Raw genomic sequence first — 24,851 nt, forward strand, 5'->3', positions numbered from 1 at the left:
TTGGATCCAAATCCTTTGGTGTATCTAATTGTCGTCCGTGCCTGTGAAGCTAGGCGATAACAAGGGAAATGTATGGAAAAATTCGACCTTGAATCTTTACACACATTTTCACTATTTAGCGTATAAAAAATTATTATTAGTATGTTACTATAAAATTGCTGGACATTTTATCTATCCAACGACATATTAACTGTTATGTTTCGTTCAGTAGTATAGTAGCTATTAGCGTTTGAAATATTTCATTCAAACGTTACACTTCTATTTCTCGTTTTTACAAAGTGCTACCCAGTCCCAGTATAGTAAACAAAGACGTAGTCCTACGTCAAAACAAAATCAAGAACAAAATGAAAGAACGGAAGAACAGAAGAACGGAAGAACGAAAAAACGGTAGAACTTCTTTTGAGTGTACTTTTATGAAAAAAAATCGGAGGGGTTGTGCACAAGACACGACCACATTGGTGACGTAGGACTACGTAAGTCTCTTTGTAGCGATAGAAGGATGTATCCATGTATGTAATAATACGATTCTTCATGTATACATGCTACATGTGTTGTACGTAACGTTCATCAAAGTAAGTAATATTGTAGACGTTCAATCCTCAACAGATTTAAGAGTTATTTCTATGAATTGATTGAATCTATTTTATTAAAATGAATCAGTCACACTAAATCAAACAGTACCGTCAAACGGGGTAACATGCAACAACGCCATATCGATTCAATTTACTGTACTTTTTGATCTGTTACTTCAATTTTCAATCTATATCAGTCACTGAATCTTGTTGTTAACAGTTCAAAGAAGCCTTAGATACTGTTAAGTTGATTTTCTGCTGTTTTGGTGATTTTTAAAAAATCCCACAAGATGGTGTCAAATTCATCATCAATTTTTCGTTAGTAAAACGTTTGTGTCGCCCACAGGCACTTCAAATAAAAGAAGCCTAACATACATTTTTTATAGCATGATGAATAATAAGGAAACAAAATAATTGATTTTTGATGACTAGTTTTGTATATCTTACTTGATACCACGTTATTCGTAAAACAATTACTTAAACGGGGTAACTTGCAACAGCTGGTAGATATAAAAAGCTGTGTTCCGTTACCTTCAAGAGGCACGTTATCATTTAATTTTGCATCAAACAATACTAAAGCACACTTGAAGGGTGTAAGATACTTACGGTAGGTCGGAAATATGCCAGTTTTTGTCTGGATATACTAAAAATGGCCATAGAAGAGGCCAAAACGAAAATAACCTCACTGAGAGTATCGACCAGCAATATGAGAGTGTCTAATTACGATCACTCGTAACGTAATCATCCATATATTACGTAATCGAGATATCGATAATTTTTAACTCTCCCGCTCTACTTCATGACGCGATTTTGCATAGTGGATATACGATGTGTAATGCGCTGTTACACAACTCCCGCTTCCCTACGTGTGTTCCGTAATATGTGAATGATCCTTAAAGAAGGCAGCTCTATAGGATATCAATTGCATGAATAATATAAAAAGTTATTTCTGTAACTTCCGTTACGGGGCTCATAATTTTTTTTCACCAACATGACATAGGACATTTATGCGTATATTCATAGCAAAAGCATTAAAAATCGCAAGTCGCATTATCATTTGCATATTCAAGTCAAAAGAAACTCATTCAAATCTTTAAATTCATTCAATTTCCAAAAAATATTGCTTGTTGCAAGTTACCCCGTTTAAGGCGGAACCGAAAGTGGCTAACGTTATTGTGTTAGTTCGACAAACACTGTACTGTACATCTCATGTGTTCGTTAAAAACCTAAACGTTTATTTGAATATTGCATTAGTATTGGTAATATATGTCAAATAGCGGAGCTTGCAAACATAAACAGCTGATCCGCAGCCAACCGCACTGACTACAAACATCCCGAAAAAGGGTTTGTTTTCTTTATCAAGGCATTCCGATTCAATCAAAATTAACAGCAGCAACTGAATAATGCGTAGGATCACTAGGATGTTTAATTAATCCGCTTGCATCGGATTGCGTTTTTGATTCCTGCGTTTGCGTTTTGTTTGTTTATTTCACTCTAAGCTCATCGATGCGGCGAAAGTTGAAAGCTCTTTGAAAGCTCATTGATGTGACGAAAGTTTGATACTGTGTTGCTGCTTTTTCGGAAATCGCTAGTTCAACGAAATATGTGCGTAACCAAATATCTATTAACTAATTCCAAATTATACATTGGTCGCTTTTATGAACACGTAATGATCGATATGTTCAGTTAAATTTATTTTCCATTAGCAATTATGTTTTGCTGAGCGTTTATTGATACATAGCAGATCGATAAATTGAATTACAAGTTTTAGGAAATTATAACAGCACTGGAAGCACTGATTACGTGGCGAAAGCGTGCTCTGCCAATACAGATGCATTTTTAAGGCGCAAAACAATACATGCTTCGAATGGTAGCCATTTATCCAGCCATCTTTGAGCCACTTTCGGTTTCCCCTTAAGGGGTTACTAGTAACAAATTAGTTAAAGAATTCTACAACAGCCAATATTGATCGCATATTTTTTCTCAATATGTGAAATTGTTCTATGGCAGAACTAATAACTTTGTATCAATTAAATGTCCTCAAATGTATTACAGATAAGTTTTCACTTGCACTTATAGTTGAGAACTGTTGCAAGTTACCCCGTTTGATGGTAAATAAATTTTCATGATCTGTTGCTACGTTGAATAGTGCTTTTCCTCTGGTAATCGGAACACGGTACGCGCTAGTTTTCAAAAAGCTGAAAATTTTACGCAAAACTTGTCTGCGGCTTACAAAAGAAGAACACTGATTTACAAGCTACAGAGGTTTTGGAAGTGGTCGAAAATGTCGTCCGTGACCAGAAAACTTATTCCCGCCATTTATTGGTCGTCCGCTGCGGCGGAAAATTCAACTTTTCCCTCGTTGCCTGAGTTATTATCGTATAAACTGGAGAAGAAAATACAATAAACTCTTCAATTGTTGCGTAGTCCTTAAAAGAACCGATTGTTTGATTATCATAACTCCAGCTTGCAATAACCTTGCACTAACGCACTTAACGTAATTTTCTTTTCGGTAAATTGTAGTACCGATAACCGCAAACCAGGCACGGTTTATCGCAACGAACCAACCGGAAAGTCACAGCAGCTATGCGATCGACGAAGCCGTTCACTATGAAATACCAGTCCAGGTGGCCAGCTGCAAGCGACGTGGGATAATTCTGGTCTTTTTGTTGTCGTGAGCAGCACTTCCGCAGTTAATTATTCCATCACGGCAGCCAGCTCCAGCTTCAATAGTTTCCTTTCCTCAGCAGCCGATGAATACGACTGACCGGGAACTGCAGACGTGCACGACCCGAGCGTGACTTTCGCTTGACCTTGATGCTTTCTCCTTTGTCGCGTCCAGACATGCCAGTAAGATGTTGGCAGTAGCTCAACTAGCGTTTGAATAATGCTGTTCACTGGCTTACCTCATGTTATGTAGCAGATCAGCAGAGCAAGCGACAAGAATCGATTCCGCCTATTTTTCGTGGTCCATCATCTACGTTGAAGAAAATGGAGCATTTCAATTTCAGCCTAAACAAAAGAGCAAAGTTACCAGTGAGCCGTTCGCCTTTGGCTGCCAAAGAAAAATTACGCTGCGTATTACTGTAGCATGATAGGTGATGGATAGATTTGTGTTGCTAAAGAAAACCTAGTGAAAAGCCCTTAGTTCCAAGTTTCCTAAGTTCATCAATTACCGAAAACCGTTCTTCTAGGAATGAACAAATTCTTATATGAAGATGCAAAAGATATTACTAAAACTATTTCATTTTATTAAACCCATGGTTTTATGCATTTTGACGCTTGATCGATCACTTTTACTTGGAGCTGGTATATTTGTTGGCTGCTTTGATACCTTCCGAGACGGCCAACTCAACCAGCAGCAACAAGCGAACAGTAGCGTGAGATATGATCGGTTAAGATTATTTGATAAGAAGCGAACAATTAGAATCAATCGAATTAAATAGAATTAAAATCAGTGAGCGAAAATTCCTCAAATCTTCATGAACATTATGTTTCGCCTTTACAAGAACATTTTTTCGACGTGATATGTTGGAAATTTAAGCCTTCTTTTCCGTCTTCTTGGGCAGCAACAAAACAGCTTGGATGTTCGGAAAGACACTTCTCTGAGCAGTGGTGACACCGGACAACAATTTGTTCAACTCTTCGTTGTTGCGGATAGCCAGCTGCAAGTAACGATAATTCTGTTCGTTTTGTTGTCGCGAGCAGCAGATTTCCTGCCAATTCCAGAACTTCAGCAGCCAGATATTCCATCACGGCAGCAAAACGAGTGCTCCAACGAATGCTCAGCATACTTTCCTTTCCTCAGCAACCGATGAATGTGACCGACCGAGAACTGCAGACGTGCACGACTGCGGCACCGCACGTGTTGCCGTTGGTTGTACATCACAATAAGGAATTTTCAAGACAATTACCAATCAACGAGAAAGGGCAGGATTCCATTTAATTCTCTTGTAACTTTGTTGTAGTAGAATTAAAAAGAATTTTCCATTAACTTTCTCGATGGTTCCTGAATTGTATCAAAAATTATTGGAAAATAATTGGAAATTATTCCAACCAATCACGAAGCGAGAATTTATACCTCGACGAAGAGATGAACAAACTGCTGTCTAACTACCGAGCTAGAGTTATTTTCAATTTTTCAATGGCTCGCATTGAAAATCAATAGTTTTCTATATTTTCCATTTCGATTTTCCGATCTATTGGTGTAAATAGCTTGTAAATCTATTAAGAATTAACTGAATTATAAACCGAAGCGTGAAAACGCATTACCACTTTGATGACGTCATTTCCAACAAACAATCACGAAGCTAGGATTTCTAGATGGACAAGGTTTCATTATTTCCAATTTTTCAAAATTTCAAATTCGCATTTTTTCGATTTTTTTGGAATGACCCCCTATACCAGAGGGGTTAGAGTTAGAGGGTTAATTATTTTGGGAATAACGGTCATACGTACCACAGACAAAAATGGCTACAGTTAAATCAATCGAAGCCACAGCTAGATTCCTGTGTATGCTCCCGTGAATTACAGAAAAAGGGCCTTAACTTTTGGGTGTACATCTGGTAACACGAAACGATACATTAACCAAATTGCTATGCGAACAAAAATCCCAACTCAGGCACACTTGCTCCCTCCGTATTCCCTCGCTTTCAATCCCTTTTGCTCAACCAACCTTCGTTCCCTCCTAATGGAGCTGTTAGTTAATATTCATCTTTTTTTTTTGCTCCAACCATCCCCTGGCGAAAAACCTCACGATGAGCTTAAATTTGACATAAACTAGCCAACTTTTGCATTATTGATGAACCCTTTTCTTCCGTACCGTGTTCGCAAGTCGCAAGGATAACTTTCTTCCCGTGCGGGTATTCGCACCTGACAGCAACAGCAGCAGCAGCGGGTCTCAAGGGGCCGAATCACACCGACCATTGTCCGGTTCGGGAAGCCTCCTTCTGTGCAGCATGCTACCGTTTCCGTTAGGGTGTCGGTGTGCAGGCATTTCCTCTGCCAATCATAGTCAGTGTCGGTTGCTTTATTAGCTTTCATCAATCAGATAAACTTGGCTCTCAATTAGGGCAGAGTGTTGGGAAATTTATTAGTTTTGCTGGCCAGGCTGGCGCTCAGTGAGGGGTCTTATTCGGACCGTGAAGGAGGTGCTACCGACGATGATGATGGTAATGGTGATGGTGATGTGAAGATGATGATGGTCCGGTCTGGCTGGTTTATCAAGAAACACACGGAGAATTCAATGCTTTGCACTTTATTCAAGTGCTCGAGAACCGAAAGTAGGCATTTTTCATTAATTCAACCTGGCAGTAGAGGATCGTCGGACGGCCGAGATTTATTGCCCCACTCTGAATTGATTGAATTAATTTATATGGTTTACGTCTTTAAAACAGTTCCTTTTTGAACACTAACTGAATATATCTGAAGAGGTAATAGATTTCACTGCCTTCTTCACACATCTTCGAGGAGTTCGCGTGCCTCGTTTGATACTAGAAGTACTGATATGGGTACTTTATACACCATGCGGTCGGCAAACGTCAAAAGGATTGACTCTCCGTTTCTGCTCGCTGTAGCGGAACACGCAGCCGGGGAGGCTATCGGCGATCGGTTAGGATTCCGAACATTTTGATAAATGGAGTTCATTGCGTGTGAAATTCCACTTGCAGAAAGATTTCTTCTGCCAGGCCTGGGTCGGCGTTGATCGAAAAAAAGTGCTGCGTGGTCTGTCAGTTTCAAATGCTTTCCCGACAGTGATCGATGGCTTTTTTCTCTGGTTTCGAACCCCTTTTTCCGATAAAGTTAGCCTGGAAGAGTGTTTCGGGTTAACAGGTGTCGTTTTCGTTTATGTTCAGTCAATTAGATTCAATTTTTTTCGAGACCTTGGTAGCCATATAAGAATGCTAAGGCGACTGCTTCGTTGATAAAACCGCTTGATAAGTGAGTAACAATAATTCAATGGCAATCTCAACTTTTCCGGGCGAGGCACGCTTGAATTATGTCCATCTTTGTTGTTCCTTCACGTCTATACTTCGCTACTCACACTCGTCTAGCTCGCACATGTGACCGTAAACTAATGTTGAAAAGGGAGTAACATAAAGATTATGTCGAAAAAACCAAAGACGAAATTAATTCGCTTCTCGGGAAAATCGAAACTCACACACGCTCTGAATGCGTCGTAAGCGTCGGCTCTCACCACTTGCTAAATGGATGTTGTAGGCGGTTGAAAACATGTTTCGAAATTGATTTAGACGTTTATGTCTCTCTGGTCGAATCAAAATACGCACGTGTTCTGAAAACCATCCGTAGCCATTGCCGAGGCCGACCGCCGGCAACAGCTGAGTAGCTTCTTCGCAGGGTAGGCATAGCCAGCGCTTTTACGGCTCTAAAATTTTAACGACCTTGCGTCACCTTTAGAGATTTTTTCTTTCTCATCCCCAGTTTTCCCAATGGGAATGAAAAATTTAACCTGACAAGGAACGGGCACTCGAGACGGGCAAGAGGAAGCGAGTGTAAAACTCTTGACTTTTTCTACGACTGAATCCGGGGAGAATAAAGAAAGCCAGCAAGTGCAAATGGAGCCAAGCACACCGCTGAGCCGAGTCGGGCTGATTAAAACAGATATGCACGTTTCGTTAAGTGGAAATGTTTATGGCGACAAGGGCTTTTCAGAGTGGAGAATCTGAAATGTGAAACAAACAGATTAGAATGTTTCTTTGCTTTGTTCAAGTGCCTCGGTGCATCTTGATTGCCACCGGCTGCTGTGCTGTCCAGTGGTAAGGCACTATTAATTGCTTTACGGTATTACGTCCGACGCTTTTTAGATAAGAATTTTATGTGTAGGTTGAATAGATACCAGTCTGAAGTGATAAATAGGGATTAGATAGGATTTATTGAATGTTTATTAATTTTAGCTTTGTAAAAATTATACGTACTACCAAAATGTTCGTTCTACCTCTTTCATGAAATGTTGCCATTTTGCAGATTGAACTTTTTAGTGTTGTATGATCCTCACGTAAAAGAATTGTAGATAAAACACGATTTTTAAAATTGCACTGACAGAACAAATTAATCAACAGTTCATCGATCATATATTCAAAGCTAAACATCAAGATATCCAACTTGAAATAATTCCGAAACGTCAATTGATTCAGTTCCTGGAGCACGAATTCTTCAAATTTCATTTCATCAAGTTTCTTTCATTTTGCAGTTTTTCCAAAAGAAAGTCAATGCAGAGAACATTGACATCGCAAAAAATTAGTGCCAAAACGTTAACGAACTGAAAACATCGAATGAATCAGCTCATTCCTCTCATATTTGTTTATTATATAAAAAATCATCTGACAGCATATGGTCTTAATGATCTAAAGTAACGTAATATATCACATGCTTTTGTAAATTCGCTGACGGAAGGTCTCTGTAGACACGTTAAAATCCAATAAATGTTACGCCTCTTGGAATCATCCGCTCACACTCAACATTGGGTCATTATTGCCATATACAGTGTTTCTAGGAGGTTGTCCTAGCCACTATCTGGGCCTTAGAATGCGCTGTGGTGCGTAGATGTGAAGTTGACCAAGCAAGGCGGGACTATCAATTTCACCTTGTAAAATTTGTGCACCAAATACAGCTTGGTTGGCATTCCGTCGATCTTCCAACGTTTCGATGCCAATCAATGCACACCGGTCTTTATAAGGAGGCAGGTCTTACGGATTCGACCATGGAACGTTACGTAGCGCGTATCGAACAAACCTGATGCTGCACGGATTCGATTCGGGAAATACATATCTCTTCATATGGCGACCATACAATTGACCCGAATTCGAGTATAGATTTAACTAAAGAACGGTACAATGCGCGTAGGCACAGTGGATCAGTGAAATCAGCAGCAACTTTTGAAACAAAACCAAGTTGGCGGTTAGTTTTGTCCACAAGAGTAGAGTAGTGCGCTTTGAAGGACAGTTAGTAATCTAACAGAACGCCTAGATCCTTAATTTGATCAACACGATTCAAAACAGTTACTCATACGATATAGGTACTGTGTATAGGGTTACGTTAACGCGTTTCTTCCGCTGTCAGATCGCCGTTCGGTCATCTAAGTCTGCTTGGATGATTTTAGCCGGAGTTGGGCACAATTTCGCTAATTTGTCAAATCGCTAATTAACGGCGCTAAATTATGGAGCTAGCATTTTGGCCAAATTTGGAGTACGTTAGCAAAACCGTTAGCTTCGCTAAAAATAAACTAAGAAAAGCTGAAAATAGGAAAACTATTCGAACATTACCTCGTCGTTTTTATAGCACTAGCTGTCCAAACAAACTTCGTACTGCCAAAAATAAAACTGTGCTGTACATAAATCGTGAATCTCGGATATGATTCCATTTGATTAATTAGTTCTCGAGTTATGAGGAAATTTGTAGTTCATTTGTATAGGAGCCCACCCTCCTAAAGTAGGGAGGGGTCCTAATTCACCATAGAAAAAAATCTTGCCCCCAAAAACCTTCACATGCCAAATTTGGTTCCATTTGCTTGATTAGTTCTCGAGTTATGAGATAATTTGTGTTTCATTTGTAAAGGCCCCACTCCCTCTTAGCAGGGGAAAAGGTCTCAGTACACCATAGAAAAAATTCTTACATCCAAATTTGGTTCGTTTTGATTGATTAGTTCTCGAGTTATGAGGAAATTTGTGTATTATTTGAATGAGAGCCCCCGCCTAAAGAGAGGAGGGGTCTCAGTTCAGCATAGAAAAAATTCTTGCTTTCAATAATCCCACATGCCAAATTTTGTGCCATTTGTTTGATAAGTTCTAGATTTATGAGGAAATTTGTATTTCATTTGTTTGGAAGCCCCCTCTCATAAAGGGGAGATTTTCGATTCTACAAGGAACATACGGGCAGACAGACAGAAATCCATTTTCATAGGTATAGATTTGTATGGGAGCCCCCTATTAGTGAAGGGAGGGGTCTCTAACCATCATAAGAACCTTCCCTGGCCCCAAAAACCTCTACATGCAAGTTTTCACGCCGATCGGTTCAGTAGTTTTCGATTCTATAAGGAACATACAGACAGACAGACAGACAGACAGACAGACAGACAGACAGACAGACAGACAGACAGACAGACAGACAGACAGACAGACAGACAGACAGACAGACAGACAGACAGACAGACAGACAGACAGACAGACAGACAGACAGACAGACAGACAGACAGACAGACAGACAGACAGACAGACAGACAGACAGACAGACAGACAGACAGACAGACAGACAGACAGACAGACAGACAGACAGACAGACAGACAGACAGACAGACAGACAGACAGACAGACAGACAGACAGACAGACAGACAGACAGACAGACAGACAGACAGACAGACAGACAGACAGACAGACAGACAGACAGACAGACAGACAGACAGACAGACAGACAGACAGACAGACAGACAGACAGACAGACAGACAGACAGACAGACAGACAGACAGACAGACAGACAGACAGACAGACAGACAGACAGACAGACAGACAGACAGACAGACAGACAGACAGACAGACAGACAGACAGACAGACAGACAGACAGACAGACAGACAGACAGACAGACAGACAGACAGACAGACAGACAGACAGACAGACAGACAGACAGACAGACAGACAGACAGACAGACAGACAGACAGACAGACAGACAGACAGACAGACAGACAGACAGACAGACAGACAGACAGACAGACAGACAGACAGACAGACAGACAGACAGACAGACAGACAGACAGACAGACAGACAGACAGACAGACAGACAGACAGACAGACAGACAGACAGACAGACAGACAGACAGACAGACAGACAGACAGACAGACAGACAGACAGACAGACAGACAGACAGACAGACAGACAGACAGACAGACAGACAGACAGACAGACAGACAGACAGACAGACAGACAGACAGACAGACAGACAGACAGACAGACAGACAGACAGACAGACAGACAGACAGACAGACAGACAGACAGACAGACAGACAGACAGACAGACAGACAGACAGACAGACAGACAGACAGACAGACAGACAGACAGACAGACAGACAGACAGACAGACAGACAGACAGACAGACAGACAGACAGACAGACAGACAGACAGACAGACAGACAGACAGACAGACAGACAGACAGACAGACAGACAGACAGACAGACAGACAGACAGACAGACAGACAGACAGACAGACAGACAGACAGACAGACAGACAGACAGACAGACAGACAGACAGACAGACAGACAGACAGACAGACAGACAGACAGACAGACAGACAGACAGACAGACAGACAGACAGACAGACAGACAGACAGACAGACAGACAGACAGACAGACAGACAGACAGACAGACAGACAGACAGACAGACAGACAGACAGACAGACAGACAGACAGACAGACAGACAGACAGACAGACAGACAGACAGACAGACAGACAGACAGACAGACAGACAGACAGACAGACAGACAGACAGACAGACAGACAGACAGACAGACAGACAGACAGACAGACAGACAGACAGACAGACAGACAGACAGACAGACAGACAGACAGACAGACAGACAGACAGACAGACAGACAGACAGACAGACAGACAGACAGACAGACAGACAGACAGACAGACAGACAGACAGACAGACAGACAGACAGACAGACAGACAGACAGACAGACAGACAGACAGACAGACAGACAGACAGACAGACAGACAGACAGACAGACAGACAGACAGACAGACAGACAGACAGACAGACAGACAGACAGACAGACAGACAGACAGACAGACAGACAGACAGACAGACAGACAGACAGACAGACAGACAGACAGACAGACAGACAGACAGACAGACAGACAGACAGACAGACAGACAGACAGACAGACAGACAGACAGACAGACAGACAGACAGACAGACAGACAGACAGACAGACAGACAGACAGACAGACAGACAGACAGACAGACAGACAGACAGACAGACAGACAGACAGACAGACAGACAGACAGACAGACAGACAGACAGACAGACAGACAGACAGACAGACAGACAGACAGACAGACAGACAGACAGACAGACAGACAGACAGACAGACAGACAGACAGACAGACAGACAGACAGACAGACAGACAGACAGACAGACAGACAGACAGACAGACAGACAGACAGACAGACAGACAGACAGACAGACAGACAGACAGACAGACAGACAGACAGACAGACAGACAGACAGACAGACAGACAGACAGACAGACAGACAGACAGACAGACAGACAGACAGACAGACAGACAGACAGACAGACAGACAGACAGACAGACAGACAGACAGACAGACAGACAGACAGACAGACAGACAGACAGACAGACAGACAGACAGACAGACAGACAGACAGACAGACAGACAGACAGACAGACAGACAGACAGACAGACAGACAGACAGACAGACAGACAGACAGACAGACAGACAGACAGACAGACAGACAGACAGACAGACAGACAGACAGACAGACAGACAGACAGACAGACAGACAGACAGACAGACAGACAGACAGACAGACAGACAGACAGACAGACAGACAGACAGACAGACAGACAGACAGACAGACAGACAGACAGACAGACAGACAGACAGACAGACAGACAGACAGACAGACAGACAGACAGACAGACAGACAGACAGACAGACAGACAGACAGACAGACAGACAGACAGACAGACAGACAGACAGACAGACAGACAGACAGACAGACAGACAGACAGACAGACAGACAGACAGACAGACAGACAGACAGACAGACAGACAGACAGACAGACAGACAGACAGACAGACAGACAGACAGACAGACAGACAGACAGACAGACAGACAGACAGACAGACAGACAGACAGACAGACAGACAGACAGACAGACAGACAGACAGACAGACAGACAGACAGACAGACAGACAGACAGACAGACAGACAGACAGACAGACAGACAGACAGACAGACAGACAGACAGACAGACAGACAGACAGACAGACAGACAGACAGACAGACAGACAGACAGACAGACAGACAGACAGACAGACAGACAGACAGACAGACAGACAGACAGACAGACAGACAGACAGACAGACAGACAGACAGACAGACAGACAGACAGACAGACAGACAGACAGACAGACAGACAGACAGACAGACAGACAGACAGACAGACAGACAGACAGACAGACAGACAGACAGACAGACAGACAGACAGACAGACAGACAGACAGACAGACAGACAGACAGACAGACAGACAGACAGACAGACAGACAGACAGACAGACAGACAGACAGACAGACAGACAGACAGACAGACAGACAGACAGACAGACAGACAGACAGACAGACAGACAGACAGACAGACAGACAGACAGACAGACAGACAGACAGACAGACAGACAGACAGACAGACAGACAGACAGACAGACAGACAGACAGACAGACAGACAGACAGACAGACAGACAGACAGACAGACAGACAGACAGACAGACAGACAGACAGACAGACAGACAGACAGACAGACAGACAGACAGACAGACAGACAGACAGACAGACAGACAGACAGACAGACAGACAGACAGACAGACAGACAGACAGACAGACAGACAGACAGACAGACAGACAGACAGACAGACAGACAGACAGACAGACAGACAGACAGACAGACAGACAGACAGACAGACAGACAGACAGACAGACAGACAGACAGACAGACAGACAGACAGACAGACAGACAGACAGACAGACAGACAGACAGACAGAGGTATAGCTAAAAATGCTAGCTCTAGATTACACATTCCAAGCAAATCCTCTAATGTGGTATAAATGCCAGAAAGCCACAAATGCTTTCAAACTGGACAACAATGAGTTCGGAAAAAAATCCGTTTTATTTATTTTTCTATCAATTGTCCTGGGGAAAAGGTGCATTTGGATATCTTTAACAAAATCAAGAACTACTGCTGTCTTATTACCTAACATCAATCAAAGATTGTTTTATTCCGCCTACTCTTCCAATAGAACGTAAAGAACCTTCGACTAGTTGAGGTAAGGGGATTTTGTCACTTTTTGGCGCGCTTCCCCGATACAGACATCAAATTCATCAAGGTTTAATCACCGTACGAAAAAAAAATCAATTTGTTAGGACGAGGAGACCTCACCAGCGATACCACAAGTATCAGATAGCCGCAAGTGCCCATCAATTATTTTAGTTCCTGTGCGTTTTGGTTCTACTCTTGATCCTGAATTATAAAGTAAGCCTTAAACCACAGACAAACAGACATAACACTCGTTTTCCATTCTTCGTACCGATTAAACCGTCATTTTAAATTTGAGCTTAGCTGGGAATGTCTCCGTTTTGGTCAAAGTGGCGCTTTTTGACGAAAGAAGGGGAATTCCCCATAAAAAACATTTGCTACTTCGAGGGACACTCCTGCTGCTATTTGATATTTGGGAATGTCTATCATAGATGGTGCTGGCGTTCAGGCTAAATGTGAGGTACGATAATTTTAGTTGATTTTTCTTCTAAGAGTTATGTCTGTTTGTCTGTGCTTAAACTATGTTATATAAAAGATTAGACTGAGAAAATGAAATACTCCGGAGAATTCGATCTCATTCGTTTCTCAACGTTACTGCAGCAAGAACAAATTATGGCTTACATACGTAGTACGCAGTATGTCTCGTATTTTCAACACATGTTACTATGTATTTAATTTTAATGTATCACGAGAAACAAATAAGTGTAGTTTTAGACGTGTTTTATGTTGATTTCTGTTGTATATTTGCTTGTAGTATAATTTATCTGTAGTTGTGTAGTTAGCTCTGTCATTGGGGGGATGTTTTACCTGTTGACTTTAATAATAATAAATAAATAAATAAATAAATTGGTGGCATCGTTGGTCATCACTTTTTCTAGCGTATTACTCAAGTACAGATATCAAATTGGTATAGATTTAAACGTCGTAAAAAATCTTTGACATGTTGGGACGTGGGAGTTTTGTCACTTTTTTTTGTAAAACGAAAGTAGGTAATCGAAGTCACAATAAACCGATGATGTATGTAACTGTTCTATCTGTGAAGCAAGGTGGTCACGAAGAAAATGCATGTAGAAGTTTGGTCTTGGAAGTTTTTGTTAATTTTCACTATTTAGTGATTGAAAAACAAAAATAACAATAAAAACCACATAATTGCTACATCTATTATGAACCGATCTGGATCTAAACCGTAAAAATCCATTCATAATTGGCAAATCTATTAGCGTTCAGGGTAAAGCAACAAAGCAAATCAACAGACAAAATGCTCTTCTCTGTTTAGAGCAAGGGACCGCCGAGAGAACAGGAGGCAATCGATTCCTCTTCTGCGTTTTTCAGTGAAACTCTGGGAATTGATACCTCTCACAGCACGGAAGAATTCTGATGGCATCAACTGTAAATTAATATGTGTAGAGTTATCCAATATTCCCTGTCCCGTTGAGAAGTGATGAAAGCGTGACATCGATGTTGGAGGAGCATCAGCGAGCATCCTTTTATTCAGTGAGTTGCTTAATGGACGGTGGGCAAATCATGCCGGTGAACGTCTGTCTGCTTGATCTGACTGAGATACTAGCGCGTCGGTCAAGTATTCCCCTATTTGAGAAATACCTGATCCGATGGTGGTATTCGGATGAACGATGGGTTATCAGAATCACGTGACCGGTGAAAAGTTGAAGGCCAGAAATAAGAGTTCAGGCTTCCTTATCATCGGATCTCGTCTAGTGTGCAGCTAATTTATAAAGAATGTTATTTTCAACAGCAACACCCCCAAGGCACATTGGCTCAACAGTTCGATACACCTATCGATAATGTCTGATAAACTGCCATTTCGAGTAACAGCTCGTTGGGTATTTGCCAATTTAACTGTCAAATCAGCTTACGGCATGCAGTTTGCAGCATTTTCGCTCGTCAGATTTTCCAGACCACCTGCCCCGACAAAAGCAGTCCAAACGTCGCAAACATTTCGAAACCAGCAGCAGAAGCGTTCCAATTCCGAATAACACATGCACAAAGCTGGCAAATAATTCGCATCCAATCACGCCAAAACACTGCCCGCTGCCTCCGAGCACGTTCGCATTTTAATTCCCCGGTCCGGACAGTGGTGGCGGTTGGTCGGTGCCGCCTCGTATCTAGTGAGTCTCGCTCCGTGGCTCGATGCACCACCCGGTGGCCGGACCGAGCCGGACTGGGCCAGGCATGCAATCAAAGCTAAATGTGATCCAGCAGCTGCAGCGGGCGGTACCTCCGAGAGCTTACGTTCAAATTACTCCATTCTCGTGGAAGCTTTGTTATGCAGGATCAAGTCAGCTTTTATGGGCTACCGAGTGGTTCGGCTGGAAGAAAAATTAAAATTAGAGAAGCAACCCACCGTGTCCCGGTCCCGTTCGACCGTTGGGCAGCTGAAAATTTAGTTTTGCTTGGTTATGTTGGGGGAATCCCGCACGAGCTGGGATTCGTTTCGGTGGCTTTAGTTTAGTTTTAATACACGGCACGCGTGACAGTGTGTTCCGGTGCCGGAAAACGTGAAAATGTTCATTAGAAAAAGTGGGTCAAATGTGCGATTCCGGATTGAAATAAATTCAGTTGAAGTAGCAGAAGCGGTGCGGCGGTAACGGTGCGCGTGTTCTCGTGTGTTTCCTAGGGATTTGCTACCCCGGTAACGTAACAACAACGGTCTAATGACTGTTCCTACCTAACCACCCTCGGCGGTGGCGTCGGTTAAGGCTAGTTGGCTCACGTTGACAACACACCGAATAATCTGCTACGAGGGTCAGTACCGTGGCTCAGGGACAGAAGCAGTTACCAGACCGACGAGCACCGAAACAATAGATGCATATTTGAAACATATTTTCAGCGAAAATGTTTGCGCTTATTTTAACCTAGGATTGTGGGTGATAAATAAAGTACAGAATGCTTCCCGCAGAAATGGGCTTTCAATACGTTAAATTTGTAATTAGTTTTCGACCAGCACATCATAGTGGAAGTTTTCCCGAAATTCCATGTAAATGCTCGTGTAACCTTGTGGCAACAATCCGAGTTCATTAGTTTGGCAGTTTATTTTCCAAACAACATTATGCAATATTTATTTTCCTCCCACTAACGCACACGATCTATGCTCTTGCTCTTTCGGTTTGAATGGTCATTGGTTTCCAAACAGCATTTAAAAGTTTCAGAGCACCCGAATGATGGTACTGAAACACACCGAGAGGCAGAGAGAGACAGAGAGCTGCGAGTAAAACGTAAACAAGCGAATGTCAAGAAAACTAGCGATTCTATTTCGGTTGAAAAAGATATTTTTAAAATACCGCGCTCGGGGCTGACAGCCATGTGATGGTCGTTCCGTCCGCTTTCATCCGAGCTGTTGCTTTTCCCCAGTAAGCAAACAAAATTTAGTTCTCACTTTGCGCTTCCTTCTTGCGGTTCTGCGTCACAAATTACTATTTGGTTGATCATGTCGCAAGTTCATTGGAACCTCGGTTTGTAATGATTTAATGTTTGCGGATGATGTGGAGAGCCCCTCTAGGACGAACGAATTTGTTAGCAAAAATGTGAAAACCCTCACGGATAGAAAGTATTTTTATCATGCTTCGTACCAAGAACATCACGCACTAGAATTCGACCAAGGTTCTTTTGTAGAGGGTGAACATAATATCCGAAGATTATGGAAATGGATCGAAAAAACGCAGTCTCCGGAAAAATCCAATCTGCGGAGCTCGAGATAGAGGTTTGCAAACAATTCCAAGGACCCGTACGGCGTCGGTGGGTGGGTGACCAGCAGTGTGAGTAAGAGGTTTGAACATGTCATTATCATCATCTGTTTTGTTTTACGGCTGATGGAAGTAAAACCTGGTCGGAGCTTGATGCATGCTTTGGTTTGCATGCAAGGAATTTCTCATTTGAGATTCGCACAATATTCATCGAAGAGTCGTTTTCAAATACACGCACCAAGGGAGGAGCTATTGATGCAGTTGCTTGAATTCTTGGGTTTTCTATTTTCAAAATAAAAATTTTTATGCTTTGATGTTTGACAGCGCGCATCGGGCATTTATTGCTTAAACTTTTTTAATATTAAAATTGAAAATTGTCGTTTGGAAAATATTCAACAGATGTCACAGAAATCCCATAGGTTCCGAAACTGAAACTAGAAGCTTGTAATTTTGTTGCAAACAATTCCTGCAATTATATAAATGGTACAACGTGGAACATGAGGGCAACAACAAATTACGCTGAAAATGTAGTTTGTTCGAACTTTCTCTAACCCAGCTCGGTAAATTCAATTCTTCGCTGGACCCCTCGCTGAATGTGTCACGGTCCGAAACCAAAATTGGAATACTTTGCCCGAGCTGTCCTGTGTGTCTGTGTGTGTGTATGCGCGTTCTTATACGGCGAACACATGTCCCCGATTCCGGACGTGACGTGGGTGAACCCGAACGAGCGACCCGAGGGAGAACGGGGGAGCATGACTTAGCATAGCAAGTGTGCGGTGCAGTATGGCGAAATATTTTTCCACTGTTATTTCTTCTGTGGGAATTCTTCGGGATCGGCTTCAAAGTTTTTTTTTCCCGTTCTGTTTGCTTTCTCGTTCTCATCTGCAACGCGCGGGAACTGATATTCGCCTATGACAGTTCGTTTCCGGTGCCGTTGCTTAAAGTGGATTGGTGCAAAAGTTATCGGAAAGGGTTGCGCGGTGTGGGGTTAGCCCACATGTGCCTGCGGTATTTGTTCGTCGAGTTGGAAATTAGATTTGCGCTTCTGCTTGCCTCGGTGAAAAAGTGGCTGGAGGGGATTAAACGGGCGCCACAGACGTCGTCATCATCGCTGATGCAGATGTATTTTTCCGGCGAAATTATTCATCTGTTTGGAGAGTTGGTGTTTTTTCCCGCCTCCCCTAGCGTTCCTTTCGCGGTTGGCCCTTAGGTGGATAGTAGTGGTGTTTTTCTTCCTGCGGGTTGTTTTGATTCACTGCATACAGGATTTAGCTACTGCAATTTTTTTTCCTGCAATAAAAATTCAAAGCATTTTCTAAACGAAGTTTTTTTTCTCTTTCTTTCAGGTAAGTTTTGCACTCTTGGCAGCACGTAAGTTGAAAGGTGTGGAAAATTTGCTTTATCGTCACCGTCCACTAACACGATTTGGAGTATTGTAAGTTTTACTAACACTTATAAACTGTTTGCAAATAACACTTACTCACGCATTTTTACACGCTTACACTTGTCTTTTAATCGTTGCTTAAAGTCCGTCTTCATAATGAATAATTAACTGTTTTGCTTGAAAGTGGTAACATTATTGAAATTTCATTTGTGGTTTCAAATCTGTTTTCTGGGAGAGTGCAACTTAAGTAACAGCACTTAAGTACACTGGCCTGCAAGCAGCGTTTGATTCGGTTGATCACAGTATCCTCTTTGTGAGGTTTGAGAAACAGGGGGTTTTCTTGCCGCTCTGTAAGTGGCTACACTCGTACTTAACACAACGTAGACAACTGAATGCCTAATGAGAAACTCCTTCGTCGTTGTCATCAACGGCCGATAGCAACAGAAATTTGTGAACGTAGGTGGAAGTGGATCGAACACACCTTAAGGAAAGGAGTGAACGGGATCTGCAGAGAAGCACTCGATTGGAATCCGCGAGGACAGCGTAGAAGAAGCACACCCAGAAGCACATGACAACGCAGCTTAGCAAACGACCTCCGCATTCCGGAAATTTTCCTGGAGGCGGCTTTCCAAAAAAATGTTTAACATGATCCTGTTACACCGGGTGTCACCAATAGCACAGGATTTCGTAGGAAATTACCAGGTGGGCATCATGGGAGCCCGTGCAATTACGGACCAGATTTTTACCATCCAATAGATCTTGCAAAAATGTCGAGAGTACAACGTACCCACGCATCACATCTTTATTGATTTCAAAGCAGCATATGATACAGTCGATCAAGACCAACTATGGCAGATGATGCACGGACACGGTTTTCCGGATAAACTGACGTGACCGATCAGCGCTACATTGGCTCAAAGGAGACAAACGCGTGCCTCCCACGGACGGTAACTGTTGACGGCGATGAACTAGAAGTGGTAGATGGGTTCGTGTTTTTGGGATCGCTGGTGACCGCAGACAACAACAGTAGGAAGGAGATCTTGCGGCGCATTCAAGCGGAAAATCGGGTTTTGGTATTGGCAAAACGCTATGATCAAGAAGTCGCCACCGTACGAAGAATAGTAGTTCTTTAAGGACTTGAAGCCGTGATACTACTCACGGAGGACATACTCACGGAAGGTACTGCGGACGATATTTGGTGGAGTATAAACTGAAATTGTAGAGTGGCGGAGACGTATGAATCACGAACTACAGGCTCGAGGCTTTGAAGAGATTCGTATCGTCATCTGGCGAAGGTCATTAGGGTATCATGGGCCGGACACATCGTAAAGATGCCGAACGACATCATTCAATAGCTACACCGGCACCAGGAGCCCCCTGCTCAACATGCAAGATGACTCGACCAGATCGAAAGTGATTTACGACTTTTGAGCAAGCTTCTGCCGAGCTCTGCAAAATATCTCAATTCTCGGCGTTTTACTGAACGGAAGACGAATCGATTTGCTTTCTCTCAGTCAGATGTTACCTTCTCCGACGCGACGAGTTTTGTTTTGCTTTTGCAATGCTTTGCTCTGCCGACGTGTAAGCATTAGTTTGGTTTCATCTTTCTTTTTCTGCCGGAGCGCTACCGAACGCATGCTCTCAAGGTCACGGAGCAAATCGTTCCAGTCCATTTAATTGCCTATCGCATATTCTCTTTGGGACACGGAGCGATTAGTCTCGTGTCTCCAGTGTGCGAAGAAAATATATTAGCTCTGCTTGTCGTTGTGCTCTTTCTGCGCAAGATAAGTGGTCGTAAGAGAAAACAGTATTCTGGCCACATCCCTGGCACGAATGTCATTCTCATACATTTTCCTTGAAGCCATTTGAGCTCAATTTTATGTCAAATTTGTCAGCAGCTGTAAGAATTACGCAATCATACGGTTGTATACTCGACTTAATTTATTGCATGTGATATGTACATAGTGAAAGACGTTCGTGTTTTCGGCAACGGAAGATAGGAGAAATTCTGACTTATGATATACTCTTATTTTTTACGATAAACGAGAGGGGAAACAACGCGCTGCATTCGTCATACTGCACAGCATCGAATCAAGCGGTGCCCCGTATAAACTTTGCTTCAAAATTTGTTGTCAACCTCTATTACCACCACTATCGGAAACGGCTTCAGCTGACAGCTGTCGTGACAGGGATCTGATTCTGGGATCGTTCGGAGGGAGAGGAAACGGTTGAACAGAAAACGAAAGCAACTTGATGGATGTGAGAAACAGATTGCTCTGCCTCTGTGTGCATAAGATGAGCAAAATGAAGCCTGTTTCTGTGATGACTAGGAAATTGGCTGCGGGAGGCGGTACTATGCTACTGGTGGCTACTGACGATGGCTACATCACGTTTGCGCAGTGGGAACATAAACACTGAATTTTTTTTCTGGTTTTTAAACTCCAATGGCGAAAATTTCTGGAGGGGGCCTGATCTCCCATGCGCACCCCCTCTAGCTACGCCAATGGATATCCGGGCTGTAGACGAAAACCTATTCTGGCGACAGGTAAAAGCCATGGCGGGTAACCGCCGACAGTGGAGATCTCTGAATTCATCCTTTTGTCCTGCCGGACCGGCGGACATGGGCACATAAGTAAGTAAGCAAGTAAGTAAGTAAGTCTATCGTAGCTTAACTTAGTTTAACTAACGACGGCGCCTTAGAGTTACTGTGGTTGATGCAACGTACTGTTGGCGTCACGCGCTGCTAGTTGTGCTAGTCTGTAATACTTGAGTTGAACTCGGATTCTAAGTGTTCAGCCGAACAGTTAATTTGCTTCGATTGGCTGTACTGTTCTACTGGTTTCGACATATCCAAGGCTGAAACTTTTGGAGCGTCTTAGTAGAATACGAAACCTAAAATTAAACCTGTTCGAAAACACACACTGATGAAGCCTACAAGTCGTAGGCGAAATACGCATCGGTCGCGAGTAAATATAAATAGTAGGTATTTTTTGCCTGCCTTGGGTATGAACACCACTCTGACTTTCCGCTAGCTTACCGGGATATTTCCCAACGTAAATCTGACACGAAAGAGGTTAATGAGCTCGGACATTATAATCTCGTCCACTTTTTGTAAAAAGATGGGTAGTTTGCCATCTGGACCTGTAGACTTCATTGGTTCAAAGGAGCTGAGTGCCCAATTGATTGAAGCCTCCGTAAACAATCGGCGTACAAGTATAACCGAGTCGTTTGGCACATTACGTTATGACTCAACATGCTGCTGCCCATCGACGTCGCTTCCAGTGGTCACTGTCGAACCAAGGAAATGCGTGTTCATAAGAATCTCCAACGTTTCCCTAGTAGTAACAGTGAGACCGGTATCCTCTTTTCTCAGTTACCCTATGCCATTGTTATGGTCATTGGCTAGTGCTTTTTGGAGTCACGCCGCCTCAGGTAGAGTCTGGATGCAGCCACGTAGCCAGAAGGGGGGGCCCGGGGGCCCAATTTTGATTTTAACTGTTTTATATGCATATTTTTGCGTTTAGAACTACAATACATTAAATGTATTGTGATGTATTATATTTATAAGCAGTAAGATATGCATATAATGTATTAGGAGCCAAGATAGGGCTCCTGGCCCCTACCTCTGGCTAAGTGGCTGTCTGGATGCCCTTCACCCGGGGAACAGGCACTCAAATTCGCACCACCTAGTTTAGCTGCTCCAGTATGTTCATGAAGTATTTCCAGGTATGGTCATCGATCGTTATCATTTGACCTAGATCTGCGAGGAGGCGCAAGGTATGGACTTGAGAAAGCCAGAGCTATTTTTGGTGCTCCTTCTAGGTAGTTCTCCCATTTAATGTCCCCCGTCCGATTTTTATACCTTTTTATTCCCGAACTGGAACTGCAATCGCCAACGTAAAGCAAAGCAAAGCCTATTTCCTACATTCCGTTATCGAAAATTGACATTCTGTTTTTATACGACAGACTTCGCAGCCAGCTGTTAGAGTGCAGGACAATTGCAGGGCCAGTTGCTACGATCCTATTGACTCTAACAGCATCTCCCAGTCGAGATTCGAACATACGACGACTTGCTTATTAGACCAGCGTCATACCTCGAAGCCAACTGGGAGGTAACAAAAAAAAATCGCCAACGTACCGTGTTGAAAAAATCAGAAGGGTTGTGTACAAGACACGACCACATATACAGGTGACGCAGGACTACGTATGTAAGTCTATTTGTAGTTATAGTAGCATGTATCCATGCTTGTAATCATTCGATTCTTCATGTATACATGCTATATGCAACATATATACATGCTACATGCGTTGTATGTAACATTTATCAAAGTAGTAATATTGCATGCGTTCAATCCTCAAAAGTTTTCAGAGTTATTTCTATGTGCATTTGAAAACAATTTAACAAAGTCAAGAACACAAACTATTGCTTTCCTGCTACCTTACTCAAATTAAAGATTATTTTTATTATCCATGGTTTCCCACGTTGAAGGGATTTTACCAATTCAATCCTATTTTATCAACAGCACATTTTTTCACTACACTTCTAATGAAGCGGCAAGCATGCGTATTCATACAGAGTGATATTATAACCGAACACTACTGCTGTAGCACATTTTTCCAACACAGATATCAAATTCGCCGAGGCTTAATCGTCTCGCAGCAAAGAATTTGCGATCTGTTGGGACAACGAACTTGTGTCATTTTTTCTGGCACACTTCCCTAACACAGACATCAAATTGGACTAGGTATAATCGCGTTCGTAAGAAATCTGTTGGCACAAGGGGGCTTTGTCATTCTTTCTGGCGTACTTCCCAAGCAAGGACATCAGAATGGCCTAGGATTAATCGCGGTGTTAAGAAATCTTGTTGAAATGGCGAAACTTGGTCACTTATTTTGGCTTACTTCCCAAGCACAGATATCAAATTGAAACTGGAATTGGATTAGATCATCGTTCAGAATCTTCCAACCAATCACGAAGCGAGAATTCTGGTAAAACCTACGTTCATTATTTTCAATTTTTCAATAATTCAACATCAAGAATCTATACTTTTCTCCATTTCTTCAATTCTTAGAATATTTTCCAATCGATTAGTGTAAGAATATTGAAAATCGTTCGGGAAACCACTAAGCTACTAGTGTTCAAAACCTGACCACCTGACTACCTTCCTGAATAACAGTTCTACGTCAAAACCACCACTTCGACGAATTCGTACACATTCCCAACCAAAACTAAATTTAAAATGACTGTTACAGTGTGCGAAGAATGACACCGTGAGTGTTATGTCTGTTTGTTTGTGCTACATACTATGGGCCCTATTCTGTAAGTCACGTCGAGCAACTCGGCACGATTCAGTCACTGTCGAGTATCGAGTGCAAGAAGAACGGGCAGCATAGCGGCTCAATGCACGACCAAAACAAAGTTAGCTCAGGCCTCACTTGCTAACCGCTTAGTCACTAGCTTTTTGGCGGTGGACTCAGTCGAATTACTCGACAAAATCGGGTCGCATGTGACTTACATAATACCAAAAGTCGACTAGTCGAGCAAAGTGACACTCGACGTGACTTACAGAATAGGGCCCATAAACCTACCAACTAAAATTTTTATGATTTTTAGTTCATTCGCTGACATCGATAACTGCTCCATTTTCGCGTTGTGCGAACTTTTCCCTGTGTAGGTGTACCGGTTCGTGTTGAAAAATAAACCTTGTACAGCCGCCCGCAACAGGTCGTAGGTAGACTTACTACTCATTTGAGCAAACGCTTGCTCAACTGAGCGGTTCCCTCCTCTGTGCGGGCCAGCTGTTCAAGTTCCTGCAAACTGTCGTTGTCGGCAACCGGGAAAGCAATCCCTTCTGCCTCAGCCGATGGAATTTTTTTTAATGAAATCCGTGATATGTTTGTAGGCATTCTCCGTGACGCGCTTGGTGGACGCCACGGAGTATGCCAACGTGTCGATTTTTTTGTCCATGGTCTTCATCTGGCTTTCACACTTCCATTTTGCGCCATAGCTCCTTGAAATTTCGGTCGAGTTTCTGATCTGCAACTAGAAATTATATTTCCGATATTACATGTCATTTTTGTTTTCATTTTTTACTACTTTTATTAT

The sequence above is a fragment of the Sabethes cyaneus genome, chromosome 1, assembly GCF_943734655.1.
Source record: "Sabethes cyaneus chromosome 1, idSabCyanKW18_F2, whole genome shotgun sequence".
NCBI lineage: Eukaryota > Metazoa > Arthropoda > Insecta > Diptera > Culicidae > Sabethes > Sabethes cyaneus.